At 32.6% G+C, this 8,143-nt stretch overlaps 2 pseudogenes; one reads left to right on the top strand and one right to left on the bottom strand.

Moving 5' to 3' along the window:
* The first annotated feature begins 998 nt into the window (after positions 1–998).
* On the top strand, positions 999–1,902 carry LOC134250469 (uncharacterized; annotated as a pseudogene).
* A 2,894-nt stretch (positions 1,903–4,796) lies between these two features.
* On the bottom strand, positions 4,797–7,799 carry LOC134250467 (uncharacterized; annotated as a pseudogene).
* Between the last annotated feature and the right edge of the window lie 344 nt (positions 7,800–8,143).

The following is an 8,143-nucleotide window of genomic DNA, read 5'->3' as shown; positions in this document are numbered from 1 at the left end:
CTTAATAATGATGGTTTTCATTCAATGATTTGCATTTCATGTACCATATATATATGCCGTATTACATGTAAATAGACCGGTAACGTTAAGGTCTCAAAGAAAATTTGCAGAAAGTAAAATTTCAAAAAAAAAAAAAAAAAAAAAAAAAAGCCATTTATAAGGAAATCTTTACAGATATTTTTCCTTAAGATTCTTTACAAATTTGAATGCTTTTCATTTTCTCTTCATAATGTATTCATTTCTTTGGAAAATACATATTCTTGTTGTATAACAATATATTCCAAACATTGAATATACAGTGTAAGTAGACCAAGGAATCCGTTATGATAATATTTTGAAAAATAAGATTAATGGTAATAGCATTTTGTAAAGCCTTTAACATTTATTTTGTGAAATGAGATATTGCTATTTTTTTTCATTAGCAATATAATAGTAACTAACGTTTTAGTACAGTTTTTTTTATATTTTACTTCTGTTATAAGAATCGATGATATACTGGCTAAGATTTCATTGAATTTTGTCATAGACAGACAAAAGCTACTAAAGGACAAAGGACTCGAGTTTAGAGTTAAATTTCTCAATGCTTTCAAAATACCCCCCCCCCCCAAAAAAAAAAAAACATCAATGCCTAAAGTGGGATTTAGGAGCTTCAGTAATATGCATTTTTATTACGCACCCACCCCTCCAAAACAGTAAAAATAATGAAGAAATTATTTGCGAGTAATTTATCACATTTGTGTACAAGTGTCTTATTTTTCTTAGTAGTTTTATTTGCAGGATGAATTAATTTTGTTTGCTTATTGAATAATTTTTGCTTTGTTGTGTCATTCTGCGTGGTAGAATTACGTTGTAGTTCTTTTTATTAAAAATTTAAGTCTTTTATACATGTATAGAATGCATGTTTAATTATCAGTCTTAGAGGGTTTTTTCATATACTGATAAACTGTATAATATATTCTCAGAAATCATTGATTTAAGCATTAAAAACAGACAAAAACAAATAATGTACTGGTATATGTAATAATGTTCACTAATTTTAGAGATATTAACTGTCTGAAACAATGAACTTTGTTAGTTCGTTAACACAAGATTTATCTTTATTTTTTACAGAGGTAGTGCTGGTGACCTTCAAAGGGAGTAAACATATGAAAAATCCGGAATCCGTTCTTCCATCCGTCACCGGTCGCACTGCACCAAAAACGCACTTCCGCCGACCACGAGAAATGGCAGACGATTTTGTCTCATTGCATGCTCAGCCTCGACCTACCCCTGTTGGTGCGTTTTCGGTTCGGGATGAAAGTGAACATGTTTCAACAGAATCCGGACGAGAACATTTGGATTCTGTTGAACCAAATGCTGAGGAGGTACCTGCGCATGCAGATGTTGACCAAAGACTAGATAAGATAATAGAAAAACCGGACATTGATGATCAGATATTAGATAAAGTATTAAATGAACAGGACGTCTTGCTAGAAAAATCAAGGCTAACTTCGTTTGAAACAAAGAATGGCATAGATACCGAAAAACCGAAAAACCAGAACCTAGCAAAGAAAAAAGTAAGGAAACGAAACTCCTAGATATTACTGAAGCGACTTTAAATGGCCAAGACTCAAGCAAAGTAGATAGTTTAACCAATGAACAGAAACCAAAGGATGAAATCTTCATCACAAACAATGAAAATCATGTCTTAAACGGCGACGATGATAACGTTGTCGATGCAGGCAAAGAAAACATGCCTTCTGACTTAAAAACGGATTGCATAGCTGAGGAAGAAATTCCCACACAGATTCACGTGACCATCACGGAAAAACCGCATGATTCTACACCAGATTAACTTCCGATTAATGCCATTATTGTTCTTAGTTCTTCAAAGAGCACCAATCTAGAATTTGTTTGTGACTTTTGATTGACAATGTACATTTGTACATGCATATATATCTAACATCATGAAATTTAATCGAAATAACACGTAACCTAGTTCTAATATTCCAATTATAGATAGCTTTCTTCATTTAAGAGGAATGAACCTGTTCAATTCATTTACTCAATATATGGTGATTAAATGTTACCGGATTTAATAAATGTTTACGACTTCTTTCCGTTCGCTCAGCGGAAAATAATAATGATTATTAAAGAAAAAATCTGGATTTGATACTCAATATATTCCCAAATGTACAACTAAAATGGTATACATTTGGTGTACCAATCATTTTGGCTGTTTCATTGTGTCGTTTTAAATTACTTAACACCTACACTGTTACATAGGCATGTAAATGTTACACCTATTAAAGCCTGCAGTTTGGTTTCATTTTTTCTTCTTAGCTGACTATGACTGATCATTAACAACATGGAAATAAACCTTTTAAAATTTGTATGATGAAAAAAAAAGAACAAATAAGACAGTATTCTATATAATTTTATATACCTAAAAGTTTTGCGGTGAGAAAATACATGTAGTTCATTTCGTCATTTGTCTCATGTTTTTGTCTTGCTAGTCTTTTGTCATGGAAGTCATTGTTTTACCTATGAATACCGAAGCTTTGTTTTATTTGACAATCACCCTTTCATGTTGCATTTATGTATATGTATTCCGCATAATAAACCGAGATTATAGAATGTGCATCTTTCCAATTTTTAATCTAAAGGTTCCTGTACATGAACATGCTTATTTATGACATTTATCAGAAAAATAACCTTTTTCACATATGGTTTACCAAACAACATCAAAACGAACGACTTTTCCATGTTTGTACACTTATAACTCACGATAAATTACCGTTCAGCCTTTTTGACATTATTGACTTCATTCATAGCTGCTTTTACAATAAGTTAAACTCGTAAATGAACTTATCTTATCCTTTGTTACTTACAACATTAATTTGTTCCAAACGTCGCGATTATAGATACATGTACACGTACTCTGAAATTTATTTTAAGGATGCTTGAATTATCAATATTATGTAGTTTTAGGAGACAAGGTCTTCCAACAATCTCTCGGAAATCCCAACGGTACTAATTGCACAATATTGTTAGCAGTTCTATATTTTTATTCATATGAAGCAGAACTTATTCGAAATCTTAAACGTAAAAAGAAAACACTTGCTTTGGCCTTCTTCAATATCACTTCAATTCAAATGTCGACTCTATATATCCAGTGAGTTAAAATTTAAAGATATCACAGAGTCTGACACATATCTGTTAGCTGCTTCACATTTAGATATTTTACTAAATATATATTTTGTTACTTTACAAGAGGAAGACGTTAATGGTAACTTAAAAACAAAGCTTTCAGATTAACGTAAAGACTTCAACTTTCGAATTGTCAACTTTCCTTACTTTTAAAGCAATTTACTCTTATCACTTATATAAAGGTTTATGTCTTTCAGTTGATTCGATACGCAAGAGTATTCTGTAGGTACACTATAGGTTTCCTCTGAGTCTGTCCGTCTTTCTGACCGTCAGTCAGGTCCATTTGTTTTTCCACACTTTTTTTCCCAAATGATTGCAGATATTGAGCTAATTTTTGGTATGGAATTGTATCTTGATGAATTACAAATCAAATTCAAAAATTTCGTTTCGTGTCATTATTTTTCATGGAAGTATGGCATTGTTAATTTTTTTTAATGGGTCAAGGGTTCTGGTGTTAGGCTGGGGCTCTATTGATTATATAGTGAACATGCATTATTTCTTTGAAAATCTTCTTTCTTTTGGACATTAAATAAACTAACCAAGTACATATTTATGTTGAATAAGGCTGTCTTTTCCAAAACTGTGAGTTTCATGGCCCCTGGGTCGGGGATTCTGGTGTTAGGGCGGGGCTCTATTAATAATATTATAATAGTGAAAATAAACCAATTCTTTGAAATTCTTCTCTGCTCTTGGGTATTCAACAAACTTAAACTAAGTACAAGATCTAAGAACACATTTATAATGAAGAAAGGTGCCTCTTCCAAAATGGATAATTTAAAGGCCCCTGGGTCTGGCGTACAATTTCATTTGTTGGAAAGTTGTAACAAGAGACTCAGGTGACCTATAAGGCCTGTGGGCCTCTTGTTGAACATTTTTCCTCTATATTTCAATGTAAAACTTGGATTTCCTATTGTGGCCCCGCACTACCACGGTGGTTGTGATTTGAACAATTTAGAATCTACACTACCCCAGGATGCTTCCACATAAGTTTCAGCTTTTCTAGCCCAGTGGTTCTTGAGAAGATTTTTGAAGATACCCACAATATTTCCATATAAGTTTCAGTTTTTCTGTCCCTGTTGTTCTTAAGAAGATTTTCCTTTTCTAATTCTGTCTTTTCTTGATTATCGGACGACGGACAATGGGTGATCAGTACAGCCCACTCAGCTGTCAGCTAAAAAATGAACAGAAAGACTTAGTTAAGTCCACTTTTGTTAAAGTAGATCAGAAAAAAAGAGTTTTGAAATTTTTTCTCATTTGTAAATGATGGTATCTTTCAAGTTGTAAATTTGATTTGCTCAGGGACAGTAAACATAAAGTTCACATGACTTTGTCATGGTAGGTCTATCGTCATATCGGAGAATTAACTATTGCAGGAAAAGGACATGCACATACATAACCAAATGAATTTCACACTTAAGTTTTCTCAAAAGTCTGTATCATTGCCCATTTTTGTCTATCATTAAATATTCTTGAATGTATCAGTTACATGTAGATAGAAATGGCGTATACATGTCTGCATATTTTCAATATTTTCAGTTAATGTTCTGTGGTCTTAGTCCCTCATTAAGCGAAAGAAAGACATTCTTTTGTTAATATGTATGTCTTTAATTAATCATATTATCATACAAAGTACATGATTAGGTATGTAAAATATTGTAGTACTGTTCTGCACGTCATGGTACATTGGTGGAAGAGCCAATTGCTTATGGTCAGACGAGACGTTCCTCAATATCTGTTTTGTATATCTTCTTAATGTATGAAAAATATTCAAAATCTTTATAACATTCTGATTTCTAAACCAGTTTCTAAACGTTTTTACAAAATCTAAACACTTAAACGTTTGAAATTGGAAATTTTTTTTTCTTCCCAAAAGGATTATATACGGAAAACTACCCCTGGTATCTTGCAGAAATTCATAGTAAGGTACCTCAATTTTTTATGAGTAAACATGTTTAAGTAGCAATACTTCAATGACAAAATCTTTGAAAAATTTATCTTTTATTAAGGAACGTCTCATCTGTCCTTAAGAACCCTTTCATACAAATCAATCAGCGTTAACAGAATGGTTAAAGGAAGTGGTTATAATAATCATTAGAGGTAATGGAAAAAATATTCAGTTAATATTTATATATAGAATTCTTCTGTTGTTTTATAGCTTTTTGAAGACGTATTCTCAATTTATAATATATCAATATATTATAGATTTTCAGTCTACTTTGATTTTAAGGTATATTTTCATACAGTTACTTTTATCTGTATCCTTTACAATTTTATCAAACAAATGCCACTATATATGGAATATTACTCTTTAAATTATGATAGAAATATTTAGAGACATATCTTTACATGTGTCCATTTCTCTGTAATTGTTGTTTAACGCACTCTGTTCTAAAGTCTGTAGCTTCTTTTATTTTATTGAATGGTATCTGTTTGAGCGACTCTTCATAAGACCGTAACGCCCCGTGTAAGTCTCCCACAACTTGCTGACAGATTCCTAGTATCTGCCATGATATGTCTCTGAATTCTAAAGGCACATAAGACCCGTCATCATAGAGCAACAGTGTCTGTAGGTCTGTCAGTGACTGTAAACACTGAGATCTATTACCTAGTTTATAGTGAGATAACACAGACAACATATCTACTTTAACAAACGGTGATACAATTAAGAATGGCTCTCCTTTTTGTTGACTCACAAACTGTTCTAAACATAATTCTTCAATGCAGGGGATATTTTTTTTAAAAAGTACATTAGTTACCCAAGCAATTTTCATTCTTCGTGACAAAGGCAGATCACCTACAGCTTCATTGTATTTCTGAGTATCAACAGTTTCATTATATATAATAAAAGCTGGCGATAGTCTTTGTTTAGTGATATATATGACATGTAGTGTTTTATCAAATCTCCTTGTTCTATAATAATACAAAGATAAATATAATAAATGAGACACATGACCAAATCTTGCTGCAAATATTAACATGCCACAAATTATTGTATCTAAGTTATATATTTTTTTATGTGTGCAACATGAAGAACTGTTCGCCATTATGAAAGATAAGTGAACAAGAGTCTGAGCAGTATAGTACTGTAATGTTAACAACTGGTGTGGTGAGGGTGATAACTGAGATAATGTGTTAATTGATTTTAAATAAATATAAAACTCCCATATGTGTTGAGCAGAAATTGGTATGTTAAATATTTCAGTAATGCCACAGATATCTGAATCTGCAGCACTCATAAAATCTCCTCCAGCAGCAGATATTTCGAAAGACGGGCTACTGAGGGCTGGCTCTAGTATTGATCTGAGAGTAGGACTTAGCAGTAAACAGGACACACCCATTCTGTAATACTGATAAAGCTGTTGTAAAAGAGATTCACGTGCATCATCAACAATTTTGTTTATGAACATGTTGTTCTGTGGAATAAAAAAGTTTGGAAAATTTTCTCGATAAACACAATGTATGAGGTATTTGAAACACCTCCAAAAACAATCTAGTAAATTGTGTGGGATCCATTTAATATGACCTAATTGAATCATCCAAAACATTGTGGTCTTCATGAAATATGAACACAGTAGTGATTCCTCCGTAATATTGATGACTTCTTTCAGAAATATTTTCAAGAATCCGTAACATAAAAATTGTGTATGATTCATGCTACACACTAGTTGTTGTTCGGCTTGGGAATACGATAATCTCCATTCAAGTTCGTTATAAGGCGATTCAATTTTACTTCCAATAGGCACACAGTGACATTCATTTATTAGAATATTTTCCAACACAGATGCAGACGGCCAGCATATGTCTTTGACATCTTTCAACCCAACTTCCTAATAGTTTAGGCCAAGGAAAAGAGGCTAAACACAAAACTTCGTCGAATTCAAATGATCTTTTGAAACCACTACTACAAGGACCATGAATTTTTAGAGTTCCAAGGTTGAGGTCTTTCTTTTGCATAGATTGAAAAAAGGATTCTCTCCACAGAAAACTAGATATATAGGCACCGTCAGTACAGGGAACAAAAGAAGATGTCAGGAATGTTTGTAGTAGTGATGTCAGGAGGCGTAATCTGACAAATCCTGGCGGTGTATCAGAATCTTCCATCAGCACAAATATATATTTTGATGAATTATAAAGCCGAGAATGGGATATGTCAGTTATTAATTTATAATTACATAACCAGACCATTGAATCCCTGTCTGATGATCTCAACCTAAATCCCTCTCTATAACTACCGCTCTCCACCCTAGCATATCCTTTATAATTATAAATAGAATTCTTTATTTTCTCCTCCATGTCCATCACGTCCCTTCTGATGGCCACTTCTGTCGGTGTCCCTATCTTACGACAGAGACCAAGATACAGGATCTCTGATAGACGGGGAATGTGGTCCATTCTTATATGTATTTCTATAAAACTTTAGTAACGTCGTATTGCTTTACATTGCATTGCAAATTTAGAGTAGATTTAAATGATTATGTTAAAAGAAACATAGTAACCCATTTGATACCTGATTTCTTGCAAATGGCGGTCTATACATGTACTTGATGAATTAAAAGGGAATACCCAGTCCATCTACTTTCGTTTTGACGTGTAATAGATGCTTTTTCATGCATTAATCAGGTCAGGTATACTTAGGTTACCTTATGGTATCCGGATAGGGACATTTACAAAAGCTCAACAAACAAGTCGTCACACTAACACACAACACGCCATATCACACTAACACATAATTCGCACATTTTTTCTATCAACAAAATTTAAAATTAGACTGTCACGACACATATTCAAACATTTCGTTAAAGGAAGCAAAATAATTATCTTAAGTTTTAAAACTCGATGTTATAAAAGGGAATTTGCTTATAAATTGTAGAAAAAAAATTAAACCTACAAAATATACAAATTAATTAATCGGACTTATTTAGATACAATTTTATTTCAAAACACCACCAGATAG

This window comes from Saccostrea cucullata, unplaced genomic scaffold, assembly GCF_032062105.1.
Source record: "Saccostrea cucullata isolate Sc308-1 unplaced genomic scaffold, CSIRO_AGI_Scuc_v1 ctg57, whole genome shotgun sequence".
NCBI classification, from domain to species: Eukaryota; Metazoa; Mollusca; class Bivalvia; order Ostreida; family Ostreidae; genus Saccostrea; species Saccostrea cuccullata.
The sequence above is the reverse complement of the archived record's forward strand: the minus strand, read 5'-3'. Positions and strand labels throughout refer to the sequence as shown.